This window comes from Macaca fascicularis, chromosome 14 (assembly GCF_037993035.2).
Source record: "Macaca fascicularis isolate 582-1 chromosome 14, T2T-MFA8v1.1".
Classification (NCBI taxonomy): Eukaryota; Metazoa; Chordata; class Mammalia; order Primates; family Cercopithecidae; genus Macaca; species Macaca fascicularis.
This window is the reverse complement of record NC_088388.1, coordinates 127,219,948-127,240,836: the sequence shown is the minus strand read 5'-3', so window position 1 is coordinate 127,240,836 and position 20,889 is coordinate 127,219,948. Positions and strand designations below refer to the sequence as shown.

General features: G+C 42.7%; 1 protein-coding gene across 10 annotated transcripts in view; it reads right to left on the bottom strand.

Annotated features, from left to right (window-relative positions):
- FLI1 (Fli-1 proto-oncogene, ETS transcription factor) overlaps window positions 1-20,889 on the bottom strand; it is a 127,246-nt gene that overhangs the window by 89,633 nt on the left and 16,724 nt on the right. The window lies entirely within an intron of this gene.

Sequence of the window (20,889 nt, the reverse complement as noted above, 5' to 3'; positions counted from 1 at the left end):
GCCTGAACATCCTCCTCCTGCCCTTCTCCCTTCTCTGAGAAGCAGCCCTTGACCTTGTCAGCTTTTCCTCTGCTTTCTTCCTCTCCTCGATACCCTGTCAAAATTTTTCAGGTTTTCCATATTCCCAGGACCTTGCTAGGCTCAGCTCATACAGTAAATGTCATATAGTCATGTGTCAAATGTCATACAGTGAAGTCATGTCAGGGGGTAACTTTGACATTTTTACATGAGCCTCCTGGAAGTTCAAAGGAGTGAACTCGTGGTGAGGATTTCAGGCAGATGGACACATGACGGAGGCTTCTGCGGGATGGGTCTTTTGGAGCATCCTACCATACTACCTGGGCTGCCTCCATCTAAGGCCAGCTGCAGATAGACAGGAGAAACAGTCCCACTACTCAAGGATGACCAGGGAGCCTCTGACTCGAGCCACTCAGTGGGGCCTTAGGCAGGAAGAGGAGGGAAGCAGATCCCTTCAATTAACACCTGGCCTGAGTCATTGGGCTTGGGATTCAGAGTTTGGAAAGTCACCCAAATGCCTTCATTCCCAAACCTGACCTTCGAGAGAGCCTGGAGCTGGCAAGCTTCAGATTCATTTGTGTCAACATGTTGTTTGGTTAATGTAGCTGAGCATCTAGGCCCATTTTCTTAGAAACAGGAAATCCCGGCGTGCCAAGAGTAAACATCCCAGCCCCCAAAGGTTTGGGTTCATGTAGGAACTCCCTGACCACAAGGGTCTGTGGGTCTGTGTGCTTGAGCCAGGCATGCTCTTGCGCCCATAATTGATCTTGTATAAAGAGATGGTCTCTCTGCAGCTCAGCGGCTGGACTGTGAGCCTGAACCATGCTTGAGGCTGGTTGGGGATAGGCTAAGAACAGGGTCACAATTTCAAACATAAAGCAAAAAAGCATTAGTGCTCTTTTATAACTTGACAGTCATCTCCCCTGCAATCCCCACCACAGACTCTTCAATTCTAGTTTCTTCTGTTTTTATTCTTTGTTTCTTCTATGACAGCAGGGAGCTCGTCTATCTTCGCTTCCATTCCATCCCTATATTCTATACCATGCCGCGAATAGGAGGCACCAAGTACAGGCTGGCGGAATGAATGAATGATTGAATGGATGGCACCATGTGAATCAAGGCAGCAGAAGAAGGCATTCCTGAAGGGCTTGACCATTCCAGCTCTCTATGGGGTATCCTGCAGGGGTGAGCTCCACGTACTTACTAGTCTTAAGGGGCTCACAGAGAGTTAATTCTCTCTCACAAACTTGCCAGCCCCTAGTTGGCAAAGACAGATTCTCCAGAAGCTTCTCTGGGTTAGTTGAGCAAGCTCAGGTTAGCTGGGGCTGGAGGAGAAAACACTGGCTGTGCAGAACTTGACTGGGTGTAGGGGGAAGGGCCAGGGGTGGCCAGAGGGGGCTTCTGTTGCACAGAGGTCCGGCTTGCTCGCCAGACAAAGAACCCTCAGAAAGCACCTTCCCCACCTCCGCCACACACAGAGAAGGCGCAGAGGGCCTGGCCTCTTTCTGACAAGGAGCCCGGCTGACCCTGTTGCTGTGAGGGGCAGAAAGAGTGGCAGACAGCTGCTTGGAGACGCGGGAGTCGCTGAGCAGGGCCCATGGAGTCTGACAACGGAAGAAAAGAGGCAACCCTTCTATTATTAGTGGCTGCTTTCCACGTATGTGTAAATCAAACAGCCTATGCAAAAAGAGGCCTCCTGGTAGCAGGAAATTCAGAGTTGTGGGTGTGTTTGTGCTATCAGATCGGGCCCTGGGCTTGCCTGCAATCCGGTCTTGGACGGGCTTCCATCTGGGCTGCATTAAGAGGCACAAGGAGGTGAGCGAAGGCCCAGCTTGGCCTCCCCACCCCCCAGTGTTTCTGGTTTTATGATTCTAGGGGGACTTTGTGACTTTTTAAACATCGTCTTTTCAGCAGTTCATGTGGGCTCCTTTTTAGAGCCTATACTGAAGATTTTATGAAAATCCAAAAGAGATAAGGCTGTCTCTGTTACAAAATGCCATCTCAGGTCCAGAAGCTGCACATAACTAAAGTAATATCTACTATTTCAGAGCCCAGGACTTGACTTCTATGTTTGGTGGTTTGCTGTACTTCCATCAGAAGTAGTGATATAGTGTAATATTTAATGATACAGAAACATGGCCGTCATTTAATATAAAGAGAATAGAAGGAGGTTATGAAGCAATATGATTCTGGCTAGATAAAAAAAATACATATATGTCTATATATTTGCATTATGAAGACCAGAAGGAAGGGCACCAAAATATGAATCGGCTGCTTTCTGTATAGTGAGTCTATGGGTGCTTTTACATTCTTATTTTGTAATTTTCTATATGTTTTAAATTTTATACAAGGATGAAGTGCCACTTTTGAAATCATTATTTTAAAAAACTTAGACGACGCATTTAATGAGTTTTTAAAAAAAGTAAGCCAAGAAACAGAAAAAAGGTAGTAGCACCTGCAGGATGGGCTTACTAACTTAGTGCTGTTTCTCAGCAGCCTTGAGCAGGATGTCCATGTCCCTTGTCTCCCCTGGCCCTGACGCCATCTCCTCCCTTTTTCCTTGCCCTGCATAGCTCTTGTCCATTTTGCCCGGTGACCCCATGCCGCTGGAGCACCCTGCTTTCTCACAGCACCGACCTGCCCAGCGTCTTGCCCTTGCTTGTCCCAGGAAAGCAAAGGAGGCCCCAGAAACGTGAGCAGATGGGATGAATGTAATTCAGCTCCCAAAATCTGCTGTAAGTCTCCCTTGTCCTTTGAGTCCACCAGAGATCGTGCCAGTCCTGTAGAGCTTACACTGAATGCAGAGCTCTCGCTGTGTTTGTGTAATGCACTGTTTGACAGCTTATTAGGTGCATTTCAGCAACTTTCCAATGTCACATCTATCAGAGCCTGAGACTCCCAGGGGAACTTATTCAAGCTATAAGTAAATAAATAACACAGATTTTACACACACACACACACACACACACACACACACACACACACGAGGAAAAAGGGGAGAAAGAGTACATACACACGCAGACCATTTTGTCCTCACAACGTTACGAACTGGTTTATTTTCTTTATCTAACCGATGAGGAAACTGAGACTGACAGGTCCAGTCACACGGCCGGAAGTAGCAGAGCTAGAATTTGAACAGGGTCCTGCCTGTCTCCAAAGCCTGGACTCTTCACCAGAATGCCTTCCCCACTTCCATACTGCAATCCAGGCAGGCCACTGTGGGTGTAGTGAGTCCCAAAGCTCCATAATTACAGGGTTCAACTCTGCCTCCAGAATAACCATGACAAAATTTGTGGAAATGTTCACAACAGCTCTTTACTTCCAGGTTCTGAGATCAGAAACGGAAGTTTCAAAATACCGAAAGTTCGTTTATGTTGAACATAGTGCTTAGGCTAAAAGCAGGAAGTCCAAGAAAGCCTGATCTCATGAGATTTTTTCAGCCCAATTTGGATCCACATCTGCACTTCTGGATTTTCCACTGAGTCTAACCTCAGCTGCTCTGCTGGTCTCACCGAGTCTGCACCTCCAGCATTGGGTACAGTTAAATAACATAGTCGGCTGCTGTTCACTAAGATTTACCCAGGGATTGGCCACTTGAAAAGTAAAGTAGTGAGCTGGGACAGGCAGCAGAAAGGAACAATTGAAATTTGAAAAACAGGCGTTTCTTTTCATAAAGCTAAAAAAACCCAAACCAAAACAAACAAAACTCTAAACAATAATTCATCCAAATAATGGTCTTGCTGTTGTCTCCAGGTGCAGGAAACAAGTGAAAAAGAGTCTTACCACCTACGCCTTCCCGCCCCAGTCCTGGTTTCTCCATTGGTCAGTATGCGACCAGCAAAGGGGAGGGGAAGGTGGTGGCACTCAGTGGTGTGCCTTGGGCTGCCAGCTTTGGGGAAGCCTCTGAATGTTGGGGAGACTCATTCCCGTATCCCCACTCCCATAGCTTGAGGCACTTTGGAAAGCAAGTTTCTCATGTTGCGGATGAGGAAACTGAGGCTAGGAGAAGTGGAAGGATTTGCTCAGGCCACACACATCTAGTGATGGCGGGAGCTGGGATGAGAACCCAAATCCACAAAGATGTGGCCTCTTCTTTGAATCATAATAGCTGCCCTGCCTACCTCTCAGCACTCGAATGGATTAACAGACATGATAGGGTTTGCAAATGACAAACATAAAGTAAGTGTTAGTTGCTGCATTTTGACATATTCCAGGTAGTGACTTAGTTAGTGTTGCTGGTGCTATATTTAATTTGGGTCCCATTCCAAGTGTAGAGTTTTCTGGGGATGCCATTATCTATGAGGCTTCTCTGCCAGGAGGGCTCAGAGGCTCCCAGGGAACACTCCCTATACACACACCATCCCCAGCACCACCTTAGGGGTTCTTATGGGAACATCTGGAGGACTTCTGCATCACAAAGATCTATAGTGCATTGTGGTGTGAGCTCCTCTATTCAGGGACTAGAACTCATTATTTTGAAGCACAATTTCAAATCAGCCACACCCAACTGCAACAGTCCAAGAAAGGTAGCAGACCGCATCTTAGAGCCACCCCTTTTCAATTTCAGGCACCCAGGCATGCGGGGGTTACTGTCTTGCTTTGTAAACCTGTTCAAACTAGGTGCAAAGTGGATGTAGCGTGACACATTTAGCAGCTGTGTGGCCTTCAGTGAATGATTTAACTTCTCTGAGCCTCAGTTTCCTCATCAGAATGTGGTAATTGCAATATATACTTGTGACTTGGCAAAGGAACTAGAGGGGATGTTTATAAACCACCTGGCGTGCACACAAACAAAGGCTCTTCCTGCCTGCCCTGCAGCCCCAAACTGCCCTTTGGGGTAGACCCTGAGCACCTACACGCCTTAGAAACAGCATCCCAGGGCTCCAGGAGGGCCTACAGAATCTGGAAGAGCAAGTCCTTCAATCTTGCGGTATACTATTTCGTTTTCAAGGAATTTCTTATAGGCAGCAATTATGAAATAAATGTCACACAATAGCAACCCCATCATGCGTGTGCTTTTCTATCAGTGAGGTCCTCCTGGGAATCTCCTCTCTCCTTACACAGTTCCAGGGAGGCCTTCTTAGTCCCATCACAGGTGTGCATTCTTGGCTGGGTGCTCTGGGTTGTGATGAACTTGGAGCAGGGGTGAGGAGGGTAATCTCCCCATCGCTTGAAGCTGAAGTGGGAGGAAGCAAGGCCTTTCATGTGGCAGGGTCAGGCATTCTCCCCAGAGCAGCGTGTGCCCCGGAAGCCAAGCTGGTAGGACCAAGCAGAAGCCGCCACTGCTTCCTCCCTACCTTGGAAAATTACACAGCATGCCACTTTGCCTGCTGGCTGCCAGGCAGATGCCCTGCTGCTTTCCGAAGCTGTCCTACCTCCTTAGGATGAAAAACAGTGATGTGCCCATGCCCGCAGTGACGAGTGTGCCCTGCCTTCCTCCTCCTCCCTGCACTGGAAAAAGTACAGGGTCTGTAAACAAGTCATTAGATTCAAGATCCTGCCCAATTTAGACTCTTTGTCTCAGTTTTCTCCAGAGTAAACTCGCGGTCACACCCACTCAAACCAAGCAAAGCCCAGAAGGAATGCAGAGCCCTGTGGCCAGGCTCACCGCAGCTGACCCTGAGATGCCCAGAGCTCCAGCCCTCCCGGGCTGGGAGAGAAGAGTGGGAAGCCCAGAGCACTCCATTCCATCAGGAGCGGAGCATCGGCTCTGATAGGCACACAGCTAAGATCCCAGTGTCTAGGTTCAAGTCCCCAAAGCAGCTTTTACTTTTGGAACTAACTCTCCAAACTATCAAAAATCAAAAATCCATCTCCTTTGAAGTCTGGCAAGCAAAGCCCCACGATCAGCTTCTCTTTATTCCTGTACTTCCCGTACAGGCAGGCTTCTAGAAAACAGAGGCTGGAGAAAATGAAAGTCAATGCCAAATACTAACCAGACAGAAGAATAACTGCTTTTCCCCACAGCACCCCCACCCCCAGCTCTGGCATTATGGGCTGGGGAACTGGGCCCCTCTCCTGCTGCTGAGGATCTGTTTATTTTGCACTCCATAAAGGGAAACCAGGCCCTTTTCTGACATTTTGGCTTGTAGGGGGTGGGGAGAGAAGGAGGTCCAGAATTTAAACTCAAAACCAGATCAACTTCTCTAAATCTCCTGGTGCTTTTGCTACGATTCCTAAATGGGCCGCATTGTATGAATCAGGCTTTTTACTCCCCCAGCCAATGTGCCTCCATTTCTAACAGTCTGACTCCTAACCCTACCAATGCCATAAACTGCCATGACCCCTTACTGACTTCTAACCACACAAATGCTCCCCAGATGAAATTAGGGACAGACACACTCACAAGCAGCTTGGCAGCTCTCCCTGCCTCTCCTGCAGGAAAATCTGTGCCTACATCACAAACCTTGCTCTCCTTAGTGGATGGTGGCTTCCTTTAAACAATACAACAGGGAATTTCCTTTGTCCTGGAAATGTTCCGCTTGTCATCAGTGTTATCCTTATCAGCAGACCACAGTGCAACCAGGAGAGGCCCCAGCATGCTCAGGACTCGTGGGGTATCATTGCAAAATGTTTTCTTCTTTTTTTTCCTCTGCCTTGAATTCAAAGCATGACCTTTACGAGTGGAATTCAATCAGGTCATCTCTCAGATTCCCCAGTGGGAAAATAAAAGTGGCACAAGCAAAGTCTATTGTTTCCATTGCAAGAAGGTAGAAATGTTGTTTTCTCTCTAGATCATCCAACTAAACGAGGTGGGATGGGGGATACAGAGATAATAAAATGACCCTTACAAATTGAGATCGTATTAATAAAACGTAGCCTCAGTCCTGGTAGTCCCATGGAACTTGCATAGCAGGGGCTCTGCAAATGTCATTGACTCCTCAACTTTTTCAGTCCTTCACCGTGGCTTTCACTATTTTTAATGCAATTTATTTCTATCTGGACAAGTTTGAAAATAAATTTTTGTTGTCTTTAAACAACAGGCAAGCAATACAGTTAGGAAAAGGGGTGGAGGCATGTGGGAACACCAGAAGGCCAGAGGAATTGCAAAAATAAACTTCTGCTAATGGTAACACTCTTGTCTTCCAGGGCAGGAATAATTAATTGTATATGTTTAATCACTTAGCAACCCTGAGCTCTTATTCTGAGAAGCTCAAAATATTTCACATATGCAGTGAGTAAAGTCTTTGGTATCAGACAGAACCTGCTAGCTGCACAACTTTTGGCAAGTTACTTAAGTTTCATATGTCTTGATTCTTCTCACTGGGTGAGTGCAAGTCATGATAGGTGGATTCCTTGGGGCTGTGGTGGAAGTCAAGTGCTAAAATGCCTTCAAGGGCCGGGTGAGGTAGCTCACCCCTATCATCCCAGCACTTTGAGAGGCCGAGGCTAGCGGTTCACGAGGCCAAGAGATCGAGATCATCCTGGCCAACATGGTGAAACCCTATCTCTACTAAAAATACAAAAATTAGCTGGGTGTGGTGGTGCGTGCCTGTAGTCCAGCTACATGGGAGGCTGAGGCAGGAGAATTGCTTGAACTTGGGAGGTGGAGATTGCCATGAGCTGAGATTACACCACTGCACACCAGCCTGCTGACAGAGCAAGACTTTGTCCAAAAAAAAAAAAAAAAAAAAAATCTTTCAAATGTTTAGCACAGTGCTGGGCTCATCAGTAACTACTCATTAACCATCATCATCATCATCATTATTGTTATTGGCATTACTGATACCTCCTGCCAAAGTTGTTTAAGGTAATAATGAGGTAAAGGGCACAGCCATTCCAGAAAAGATCTTGAAAGCCAATCCCAGTTCTCAACCTCTGTAGACTCTAGAATCTTAGATCAGAGGGTTTCCTCAGAAATTCTAGCAAACATCAGATATAGATAGCATGCCTGTTTAGTAGGTGTTTCTTTTTTTGATCTTGCAAAATGCTTTTACCGCCATCTTTATTGCAACATCACTTCGAGGTAAAATTATCATTGGAAGAATCTCCCTGTTCTGCAGTTGAGGAAACTGGAGCATGAGAAGGCCCATGTCTTTGATGGAGATCAGGATAGCAGTTTATGTCAACGCCAGCCGATGCATCTTCCAGAGCTCTATTTGCAAATGCTGACTTTTTTTTTTTTTTTTTTTTTTTTTTGGTCAGTGAAGAGTTATATCAAGCTGAAACCCAGTGCTTTCATAGGCTGAGATTTCTAAAGGTGGAATTCAGCTTCCTAGAATCTTTTTGCCTTTGAAATTTCTGGATGCATTGCATAGTAAAGGCATGTTAACCTATACATATGTACTCTATGCACTCAGTAAAACATTAGTCTGATAATGCCTTCTAAGGTAATTGTCCTCTCACAATAGTCTTCGTTACACTCTGCTTGCCTTTACTGAAGAAGACAGTGGCTAAGAAAATGACTTATGGCCACATAGATAATGCCTGAGGGGGACTATGGTTAGGATGACTAAGCTCAAGGTACTTAATTTAGCAATGCCCCGGGCGGCCATTTCATTCATTCACTCATCCAGCAAAGACTTTTTGAAGTCCTGTTCTCTTTCATACTGACTCCTGCTTATCTTTCAGGGTTCGGCCTAAATGTCACTTCCTTAGGGAAGCCTTTGACCTCTGAGACTAGGTTAGGTCCCCATGTTATGCCCTCCAGAGGCACCCCATACTTCCCCTTTCATAGAACCCTTTGCACTTGTAACAACAAGCTCAATACCTGGTTTTTTTGCCTTGACTATTACCTCTGTCCAAGGAGGAACCATACCTGTCTGTTTTACTGCTGTACTCCAGCATCTGACACATAGAAGCTGCTCAATTAATACATGGATATGTGTCAGGCACTGAGGACTTGAGGACAAATGGCCAGAGTTTCTGCCCTCAAGGAGCAAGCAACTAACTCACTTTGTTCACAGAATTGTATTCTATGCATACTCCTTACCTTCTTTCCAATGAAATTTGAAACAACAACAACAACAACAAAACAAACGTGGAATGTTTTAAATGGAATAGGGATTTTTTCTGAAAAGGCATGAGCTGCGGAACTGTCAAACTAGTGATAAATTCTATGTAGTTAGGAAGAGACTAATAAAGACTCTAATTGGACATTTACAATTTTATCCTTTCTGGAGAGCAGGTGTGAGTGAGAAGCAGGATTACTGTGCGTCATCACCCCCCATTACAGAGTTAGACCTCAAGGAACAGGCCTCATTTTCTCGGAGGAGTCTGCCCATCTTTGTTTTAAACAAATTTTTGCCATTCAGTGACAGATACAGGATTGACCTTCGCAATGATATGTACCTGAAGACATCCAAAGAAAAATCTGCTATAGTTCTGCTCATTAGCAAGACTTCAGTAATGAGGTCAGATCTCCCCATGAGAAAAACTGGGGTATTTATTCCTCATGGTAATTCTAAAACCACAAGAGGTGTAGCATGCCATATATTTCTATTATCCATGGGTGAGAAGTAGGAAGGGTAGAGAAAAATTGCTTCACGTCTCAGGGATATCAAGGATATAGATCTTTGGAAAGTGTATGATATGTTTTGGCTCTGTGACCCCACCCAAATCTCATCTTGTAGCTCCCGTAACTCTCACATGTTGCAGGAGGGACTTGGTGGGAGATGATTGAATTGTGGGGGTGGGTATTTCCTGTGCTGTTCTCATGATTGTGAATGGGTTTCATGAGATCTGATGGTTTTTAAACAAGCTCTCTTTTTGCCTGCTGCCATTCACGTAAGGTGTGACTTGCTCCTCCTTGCCTTCCACCATGATTGTGAGACCTTCCTAGCCATGTGGAACTATAAGTCCAATAAACCTCTTTCTTTCTTTTATAAATTGCCCCGTCTCGGGTATGTCTTTATCAGCAATGTGAAAACAGACTAATACAGTGCACCATAGGACAGCACTGGCTTAATCCATTTTGTGTAGCTATAACAGAATATCTGAGGCTAAGTAATTTATAAAGAAAAGAGGTTTATTTGGCTTATGGTGCTCATGGTTCTGCAGGCTGTACAGGAAGCATGGTGCCAGCATCTGCTTCTGGCGAGGCCTCAGAAAGCGTACAATTGTGGTGGAAAGTGAAAGGGGAGCCAGCGTGTCACATAGCAAGGGCAGGAGCAAGAGGGAGAAGGAGGAGGTCCCAGACTCTTTTAACTACCAGATCTCAGGTGAGCTAACTAAGTCAGAACTAACTTCTCACCGAGGGGAAGACACTAATTCCTTCACCAGGGATCTGCTCCCATGATCTAACCACCTCCCACCAGGCCCCACCTCTAACACTGAGAATCACACTTCAACATGAGATTTGGAGAGGACAAACGACAAAACTGTGTTGAATACAAACCTAGGGAATACTCATTGGAGAGAAATTGGGTTTCAAAGACTACCAGTCTAACTAGTAAGTTTTAAAATAATTTTTTTTAAAAAAAGAAAGACAAAGGCTACCACTTTAGCTGGTTATTTGCTAAATTAAAGTTGCTTTGTTGACATTTATACTTAAGAAAAAATATTACAAACGGTTATAGGGATCTGGGAACTAGAAAAGCAAACCATCTGTTAATAGTAGGGAGTTCTACGTAATAGGAAATCATATTTTCATGGTGGCATAAAGCATTAGAGCTAAAAATGACTTTAAAAATAAGCGAGTACAATGCCAGTATTTTGCAAATGGAGAAACTGAAATCGCCATTCTGTATAATAGGGATTCTTTTTGGCCAAGATTATTTTTCAATGAAAAAGTATAGGGCAAAGCCCATACCTTTCTTCAATAAGCCCAATAAACATTCAGTCATGATTCGTGAATATCCTTTTGATAAATTCCAAATGCCCTCATTTGATAGAAGGGAAATAAAGTATTACATTCTTAAAGGTCAGCAGAGAATTAATGATGAAGCCAGGAGACTGGATAGAAAGCTTAGCTCCAGCCCCAGGCCAACATGATAATGCTGAACATTCACTTTTCATTTTGTTTTGCTTTAATGTTAGTCATAAGAATAAATGGAAGTGTTAGTCTCCATGTGGACAACACATTGCTGACTCAGATCAAAATAATCCATGTAAATATGCCCCTCTGACTGAATTCAGATTTCAAGATGATATTTTTAACTTGAATGATACAGACTTGCACTGGCCACTATGGTGGCTTCTAATCATGTTTAATTAATTAGATTAATCAACTAATTAAATTTAACTGACTTAATGAAAAGAGAATACAATTTTAAATTTCCTTCCTCTAGCCATATTTCAAATACTCAACAGCCACTCAAATAGAGAGTACAGTGGCTACCACAGTGAACAGTGCAGAACAGTACGTTTCCATGTTTGCAGAAAGTTCTGTTGGACAGCCCTGATAAAGAAAGTTTTCTTAATCTTTCACTTTCCTTGGACTTTAAGACAGGATTAAAAAGGTTGAGAAAAACTGATAAAGTTTCCCAAATCGCTTCTCCTAAAAAATTGTGCAAGAGCTATATCTGTTACAAAGTTTCCTATACATGAATATCTTCAAAAGAGAGATTTTGGAGCCATGTATAGCCCAATAAAATACTATTGCTCCCAAATCAAATGCAAAATCAGAAACTTACTACCTGAAGAGATTATAATTTTTTACATAGTTAAGGTGGCAGGACAATGAGTTTGTCCAAACCCTTTATACAATCCAACGTCACAAAGATAGACAAATTTTCTGCAAGGCTGCATTTGCTTTCATTGTGTCAGATATTCTTCATAATTTGAAATATAAATTTGAGATACTCTCTAATCTCTTTACCTTCACTCTGTGGTGTTAGTGTGGAAAAACACAGCATGCTTCTTCAATACAGCATCTAGATCTTGGTGGCGATTTGTTATCATGCAGAAAAAGCAGTAGGGCTGGTCTTAGCTAGATTGTGGTCCCTAGGAACGACAGACTAGTGTCTGAGCAGTTCAATGTTCGGCCTCATGAACTTTGAAATCCCAATTCTGTTGACCAAGAATAAAACCCTAATACCTAGTTCAATGAGTTCAATAAAAAAATTTCAAAAGAAGTTCATCATTTTATTACTAAATGTCTGAACGAGCACTTAAATGGAAATGGTCAACTCCATTTTCCTTTCTTCAACTCTTCATTTTTGAGCTTCTTCATTGTGGGGAGAATATGGGCAAATGTTCTCCTTCCCTTCACTTCTGGTCACATAATCATACTTGGTTGTGCAGTGTACCATGAAAGACAACAATATGAGGTTTCCTAAAATATTGATGATGCGTGATGAGAATAAAGACCGACCCAGCTTTCCTGGTCTTGTTGAGTGAAAGAAGGGCCTCCATCTCTTGTGACTTCAGCACTAAAAGAGGATCATCTTCAAGGCAAATTACCTCTTTTGTTCTGTCGTCCCTTCACTCACACCAAAGTCAGTTAAACCTATTACTAGCATTTACACTTAATACAGACTGTCACAACCCAATTAAATTCACATCCCTTGATCAGGGGAGCTCAGTTCTACTGTCTTTCTGGAAGGGATGGTCAAACAGAGTACAAAAGAACTGAAATGGTATCTCCCTCTGAATTCACCAACTTCTAGCCTGGTTCTGTGTTGTATTACCACAAGGACATGGGGAAGATAATAGAAGAGGTGGCACAGATGTATGGGTGGAGGCAGCCATAGGTATTTGGTCAGCCAGACGGATGTTTTCAAACTATTCACAAGGGAGTGCTGTAGCATAGGTTGGACAGGAGAATTTGTTTCTCTGGTGTTTTCTGTTTGACACAAATCTCTTTATCAGCAGCACAAGCCTGGAATTCCTGAAGCCACACTCATATCCTGCCATCAGTTTTTACGTAAACCCCCCATTGATTGGGATGGGAGTTTCACAAGTAGAACAATGGCCGGATACGCGGGAGGGAAAGGAGGAATATGGGATGTTTGATCTGTACTTGTGCATTTGTAGGGGATGGTGTCTACATGGGCAAAGAGATATGAATAAGTCACTAATTGATGAATTTAATGACATGCAAGCAAGTATTTGAAATCATTAAGTCCATAAAAAAAAACAACCCAACAGATTTAAGTTACGTTTATTGTCTGTTATATTCACGCATCGACTTGAATGAGAATAATAACTAAGATAATAACAACTAGTATTTGCACAGCACTTTACAATTACAAAGTGCTTTTACTCCCATACTACTTTTGATTCTTATAATTAGTAAGATTGGTAGAAAACTTAATGTTACATATTATTACTACCAGTACTATTGTTATTTTACAGGTAGGAAAGGAGATTAGAGGAGTTATTATCTGACCCAAGACCACACAATTAATAAGTGGGTCTGAACCTAGATTTTCAAACTTCACACTGCATGTGGCTTTCACAAAATCACTCTGCCACTGTCACAGTAATCTGGCAAAATACTCCAGAAGTTTACTGCCAAGCCTTCCTAAGGTTTTGTCTCACCTTTCTTAGGCAGGAAGCACCTTACAGCACACAGTATTCACACATTATACTTACATTGTGTGGGCATGAAGTCACATTTGGTAACTTTGGCTAACTGAATATTGGCTGACTGAACTTTGCCTGACAAATAAAGAGACGGAGCAGGTGCTCTTTCTTTAGTAAAAAGTCCAAATAAGGCTCAGAATCTGAAACGCTGCATGGTTTACAATTGGCAACAAGAAAGCCATCTAATAAGCCACCCAGTAGTTAAAGTGTAGTAATTAATTAATGCTTTTCTTCAAGAAACTCAAAGCAACTCACTACTCCAGATTTTTACCAAATCCATAGAAGAAGAGGATCATTAAGAAGCCTTAATCTTTTTGGGTAAATGAACCACCTGAGAAAGAGAGAGTAACTTGCCCAATGTCACCAAGCCAGCCTAAGGCAAAACCAGGTACAGAACTCAGACTACCCAAGCCAGTGCCCACGTTAGCATTTCAGAGGGACTGATATATAAAACTCTCTCAGGGGAGCTATGCACAGGTGCACCCAGACAGCTTCACCATCAAAGCTTTTTAAAGAAGATGAAGAATGAGGCTTGCTCTAATAGCAGACAACAAATTCCTTCCAATTAGAAGGGAGTTAAAAGTAGTGTTAGCATATGAAAAATGCCAATCCACCTGTTCCATCTTGGATGAGACTGACCACTCAACTGACTGCTTGTTGGTGGTGACTGACTGACCACAGTAAGAAGGACTCTTATGTCTCATGTGACGCTCTTCTCCCTTTTTCAGTAGCTCTAAGCTGAAAGCCTCCTCCCCCATGCCCAGTGATGGGGAAACCAAGGCACCCACCTTCAGGGATACCCCTGTTTTCCCAGGAGTTTCCCTTCACTGAGGCTGTGTCTCCCCTTCCCTTTTAAGTGTGCTTGTACTGTGCACGCTAATAAAACATTCTTTCCTGTTTCCAATTATTTTCAACAGTTAAGCATGCAAATGTCTAAATAACATCTATTAAGCTTCTATGGACATTTAGGAGAGAAAAAAAGATTAACCAACAAGAATCTGAATCATCAAAGAGCTCTTACAAAACCAGTGTTTTGAGCCTTTAATTGGAAGTGAATCAGAAACAGGCATGTGAAATTTCCCATGAAATACACACAGGGTTTTAAATTTTTTAAAAGGGTGCTCTGGGCAGAGAAGAGTCTGGGTCACACCCTGTCCAAACTGATAGGAAGAAATAAATAATTCCGATGAGCTCTGAACCCAGTCCCACTGCCCCATCATGGCCTGTTTACAAAACTCGGGGGGTAAACTCCAGGAAGGCAGGGAGGGGGAGCCATGTGGTAATTCCTTTACCACACTTCGGACTCAGTACATTTATAGAGACCCACAATCTCCAGAAGGAATGGCTTAGGAGCCCAGAGCAGCACAGCCACAGGGCTGGATACCTTCCCCAAGGCACCCTGGGAAGTCTCCACATGCTGGTTTCCTGAAATGACATTTCTAGAAAAGTCACCTGCTCTTTCTCCCTCTCCTTTCTAGAAAAGTGCAAAAAGCACAGGTGCCCTTTAAGTCCCTGACCTCTAGGGAAGTCCTCTGTTGCACCAAAGACCATATTTGAGAAAGAGGACTTGTGCCCTTTGACCCATGTGTTCTTATTATGGAGAAGGCCAAAGGCAGGTCAGTATGGTTCTCTACAGGCAGTGTTATCAGGGTGGGAGGAGTTGCTTGAGATAATGTATGAATCTTTTCTTCAGGATTCCTGACTGGTCATAAACCTGGGTACAGGACTATCGACAGAGTACCGTGCTGGGAAAAGAAAGATCCTAAGCTCACAGTGTGGGGCAGTCATTTTAAACCCTTGCCTTTGCTATTGCCCAAGCAGGTTATACGAAGCAGAGCACACCAACTGTGCCCCATAACCCCTTCACAGTCTCCTCATGCCACATAGATTCTGGGTTATTTTCCTCTTTGCAAATACTCTCTTTAAATCCATTTTCAACTAGACGTGATTAACAGTGAGGACTGGGTTAGGAGAAATCATTATGAATTAACCATGTTGAATTAGTCCTAAGAAATGCCTCTTGCCAGAAGAGCTACATTTGTTTTATTGTTTACCCTCTTCCAAATCAGCAATCCTTTGAAAGAGAAAAACCTACTTTAATAAAATTTGGGTGGCTACATGATTACTCACTTGCCCGTGTGGTTCCTATGGAAAGTGTCCTCTTCAATCCCCCAGGAATATTATGACAATGGTCAGAAAATAGGACCAACGAACAAAGAGGCATGAGTCCCTCATTGTAGAACGTGGTGTTTGGGGCCATGAATACTTGAGTTCTGCTTCCAGGAGCTCTAGCCTAGTTCTCATCTTTTGATACACCACATCTTGAAGCCTCAGTTATCTCTCCGTCAATGGCCTCTTTCTTTCTGAGACTACTTGGGAGGAGGTTATCCTAAGTTGGCAATGTGTGATGGGTGCTTTGGGAGATATGACAGAGAAACAAGCAGCTCTCTTAACAGTGCTCCCTTGTTACCCTGGGTCATGCCTAAAGGTCTTTCAGTAGTAATGTGTAGAGTGGATAGTGAGGCCACGTTGTAAGGAGTGATATGGGAGACACTCCAGGCAAAAGAAAAAAGCAACAATCTCAACCCAATTTCTGGAATTTCTTCTTCAACTGATTTTGATGATCCTTTGGATACTTGGACACCCTGGAGCTTCTTCTCCTATATGCACATTTCTAGAGTCAGAACTCCAAAAACAGATAGGTTGAAATCTCTAGACAAGAGGGTTTCCTTACACACCTGCCGTGTTGAGCTCAGGTAACAAAAGGTTAAACTCTATGTAAAGAGGTGTTCCACGTCCCTCTCGAAGGTGTATGCACGTATGAGGTGGGGGTGCTCGTGCACTGAAAATGGCTTAATTTTCCCACTTTGAATAAAATCAAACTGCAACTAGGATGAATTCAAGTAGCTCATTGACCCCTGGTAATTGCACATAGGGTAAATCGGGACGTTACACAGAACGCTGTGGAAAAAAAAAAGCAAAGACAGGCGCTTGGCCCTATGCATTGAGAATGAAAATTTTAAAATAATAGGTTCTTCAGGGCTAAATTGTGTTTGCTCCCAAGGATCCTTGGAGCTATGGTTTTCTTTGTTCTGCCAAAGGAAAAAGGAAATATATCAGGAAGCTGGGCCAGTCCACAGGAAGTCTCACTTGGTCTGATAAAAGGAACTGGTGTGAGGCAGCTTTGGATGCAGTTATAAGTCAATCAGCCTTGAAATAACAAGAAAGGCTATTCAAGAGAAACTGGAGCCTGAAGTCAGCCCTACTCAATGATTTCCTTTTAACCTTGCAAAACATTCCCTTCTTTGTGTTTTATATAACCTCCTGAATCTGTTATTTTTTAAATGTGTATAGTTTTTTGTGTATATGAGTGGAATAGAATGAAAAAGAGAGCAAGATTTAGAACAAGAAAGGAAGAAAGAAGGCCCAAGGGTAGAGGAGGAAGCCTTAGCAGGTCAAAGAATATGCCATTCTCTACTGAGCTATAAAACATTTAAAAATCAACTCATTAGATCATTATGTGAAAACAGAACCTGTCATTTCACACCAGTACACCTGCTAACGAAGCCAGACAGGCTTTCTTACCCGGGACATAGGCCTTCTTGAATAAAGAGTGGTGAAGAATTGAGCAGTTTCATGAATCTGACCGGTGCAGACTGTGGATAATGGTCACTTAGACCAAGGGACAAAACAAATAGTAACAAAACCTACATGGTCCCCATAGATAGGCTTGTAGCTGAAACTATATGGAGATGTATGTATCAATCTGGTGATGTATCACAGTGGCTAAGCTTTGTGGACTTTGGAAGTAAACAGGATTAGGTTCAAATCATTGTTTTTCTATTTTCTACCTGTATGACCATGAGTAACTTACCCAACCTCTTCAGAATGGAAATACTACATACATCACAGGTTTGTCACGGGATCAACTGCTTGCCTTAAAGGTTTGAATAGATATTGGCACCTTGAGCTGGATAGATAACTTATTCTCTTTATAACTATGATTGTTCTTCCTTATTTTTATTCCTCCACTGATAACAGATGAACGTTTCTTTCTCTTAGGTGAGTACTAGGGAAAGAAAGGCCTTAGCTTGGGGTCATGAGGACCCATGAAAAATGGTGGGTGATACAGTTTCAAACTGAATTGGGGCCTTCTGGGGTTGACTGTGTTTGCCCATAGAACACCACTTCCTGTTTTAACAAGAAGAAAAAAAGCCTTCCAGAAAACCCATTAAGAGACTCAAAATTCTTCTTGGACATCAAATTATTGTTTTTAGAAGAGTTAAGTGTAAATGAATCAAAACCAGACAAATTCAATTTCCTTTCAATTAAACAGGATTTTTTTAAAGTCCAGGGGAAAGACGCTTGGAGCCAAAGAGTGTTTTGGGTTTTAAATGAGACCAAATTTTGGAAAAGAATCTGAGACCCCAGAGTGGCGTCAGGCCCTATTCTTAGTTTGCATTAACGAAAAGGGATTAGCACAGTTCCAGTGTCACTTGGCAATAAAAACAACCAGCTCGGAGAAACTCACCAAGCACCTGCTGAGAGCTTCTGCCTTCACCTGGCCTTGAGGGTCACTCCACAGTATGAAATGCAGCCCTGAGATTACGGGAGAAGAGCCACACAGGACCAGATAGAACATCTACGTGAGGTTCTATCATCCACGCCCCGAAATAAGAACTGTTTTAAAGCCTGTCTAGGATCAGAGTCAAGTGAACATGAGAGCTGAAAGGAAATTTTGAAATCATACCTTCATTTTATATGTGAGAAAATCTTTAACATGAGTGATGAGGAAGTGAAGTGACCTGCCTAACATTCCGTAGCTAGTTTGGGATAGAGCTGGGGCTGGAACTCAGGTCTCCAGATCCTAGGCCAGCCAGTTTCTCCCCGTATTTACCTCGATTTAGAATCTTAAAGTCACTGGGACCAGCACATTCGGGATAAAATCTTGTTGCCCATTCATCTTTTTACAAGTCTGTTTCTGTGTCCCTCTTTACGTTTTTTTTTTTTTTTTTTTTTTTTTTTTTTTTTTTTTTTTTTTTTTTTTTTTTGAGAGAGAGTCTCACTCTGTCACTCAGACTGGAATGTAGTGTTGCAATCTCGACCTCTGCCTCCTGGGTTCAAGTGATTCTCCTGCCTCAGCCTCCCCAGTAGCTGGGAACACAGGCAGGCGCCACCACACCCAACTAATTTTTGTATTTTTAGTAGAGGCGGAGTTTCACCATGTTGGCCGGGATGGTCTCTATCTCTTGACCTCATGATCTGACCGCCTTGGCCTTCCAAAGTGCTGGGATTACAGGAGTGAACCACCGCGCCCGGCCCAATATTTTGGAACTTTTTGCTGTTTTCCATGTAATAATATACATTGGAGAACTTTCTAAATCAGTGTATACGACAGTTGATTTTATCCCATTTTGTAGTTGCCTGGCATTTTCTTATATGTATCTTTCCTCCTTTTTTTATCTAGTACCCTACTAATGGACATTTAGATTATTTCCAACTTTTGCTGTAACAAACAATGCTACAATAAACATCTTGTACATATATCTGAGTGAACATGGCTGTAGAATTAGCATTATCAAATTTGTGTAAATATTTAACTTCTCAATAGCTGTTGCTCTCTGGAAAGATTATACCAAGTCATACTCCTAACAAGAGGATAAGACAGTGACATTTCCTTCACTCTTTCCAACATGAGACATTAAGCTGTTTTCGTCTCTGCTGCCCTCCTAGGTCATAAACATTGGAATTTTATTATTTTCATTTGAATGTCTTTATGCATGTGCTTGAAATTCTTTTCATATATTTATTGCCCATTTGTATTTTCTTTCTAGTGTTGTCTATTCATAGAATTTTTGCCTATTTTCTGTTATTTGTAAGTAGTTTCTGTATAATAAGACATTTATGCTTTATGAATGATAAATATTCTTTCTCAGTTTCTCATTTATTTTCCACCTTCCCTATGGTATTTTTCTCCATGGCTTTTTTGTTTGTTTGTTTGTTTGTTTGTTGAAACAGAGTCTCCCCCCTTGCCCAGGCTGGGGTGCAGAGGCGTGATCTTGGCTCACTGCAACCTCCACCTCCTGTGTTCAAGCAATTCTTCTGCTTCAGCCTCCCAAGTAGCTGGGACTACAAGCATGCACCAGCATGACCAGCTAATTTTTGTACTTTCAGTAAAGACAGGGTTTCACCATATTGGCCAGGCTGGTCTCGAACTCCTGGACCTCAGGTGATCCACCCGCCTTGACCTCCCACAATGCTGGGATTACAGGTGTGAGCCACCATGCCTGGCTCCGTGTTAATATATAAATAGAGTAACTAAAGCTGAGAATGGGAGAATCAGAAGAATAAATATCCTCGGCTGAAGCCCTGGCTTTCCAAAAATGTCCTTACAGTAGATTCATATCACCAAGGGTGAAGGGGCAATGGAGAATATAAACTTGTTGTTACCTTTAAGAAAATGTGTCTAACCATCCTTATGATCATAAGCCACAGATAAAGATTTCTCCAATGAGTATTGCTTCTTTTGGAATTTCCAATACTCAGAGCTGAAAATCAGAAGAGAAATCTCTACTCTCTAAAAGCCTGGAAGAAATAGCATAGAAACCTTACTCTTGTTCATTTACATGAATGCTCTGTTGAGCACAGTGCCTGGTAATATTATTCAACATTTGGGTGAATGAATAAATGGATGAGAATGAATTCAGTCATCAATGTCTAAAGACAAAATGACTCTGTAGACGTGACAATTTCAATCGAAACATATGCTTTTCCATAGACTGTAATAGTGTTAACTTAAAGCAACTCATGAACAGAGTAATTTTCTAATGTTAACCTGTTTGTTTTCACATTTTTGCTACATGAATGGTGCTGCAAAATTGCTCACTCTCCAATTCCTTTCCCATAACATCAATGAATACCCATATATTCAGACCTAACAACTCTGCTACTAGAGTGTTAGATTCCAGTAGACATGTGAAACCCACACAATGTCTAGAAATTTGAGGTTAAAGCTCCCATGGCACCTGTAATTCCGGCCTCTTGCATGTGTGCACTGAGATGTGACATGAGATCTTTCATTGCCTTGGACACATAGCACTGGCTGGGTAAATGGGGCTTGCTCTTGGGAAAGCATTTCAGTGTTCAAGTCTGCCTTCTCTTTGAGGTGATTTGAAAAATTCTCATACTCTGAGATTTTGATCTTAAACTAAATGGCAGACACATTGTTTCCCAAAGATGGCAAATCTCTTAAATACATTAGTGTTTGGTTCATTTTTGTAGGGATGAGCAATTTTGAAGGTACTGTAAAGTTGATCTGAATTATCTGAAAATGCATCTGAACACTCAATCTCTGATCCTGCTTGGAATGACGGTGATGAGTCTCTGAGTTTTTGGTTTGCTGGG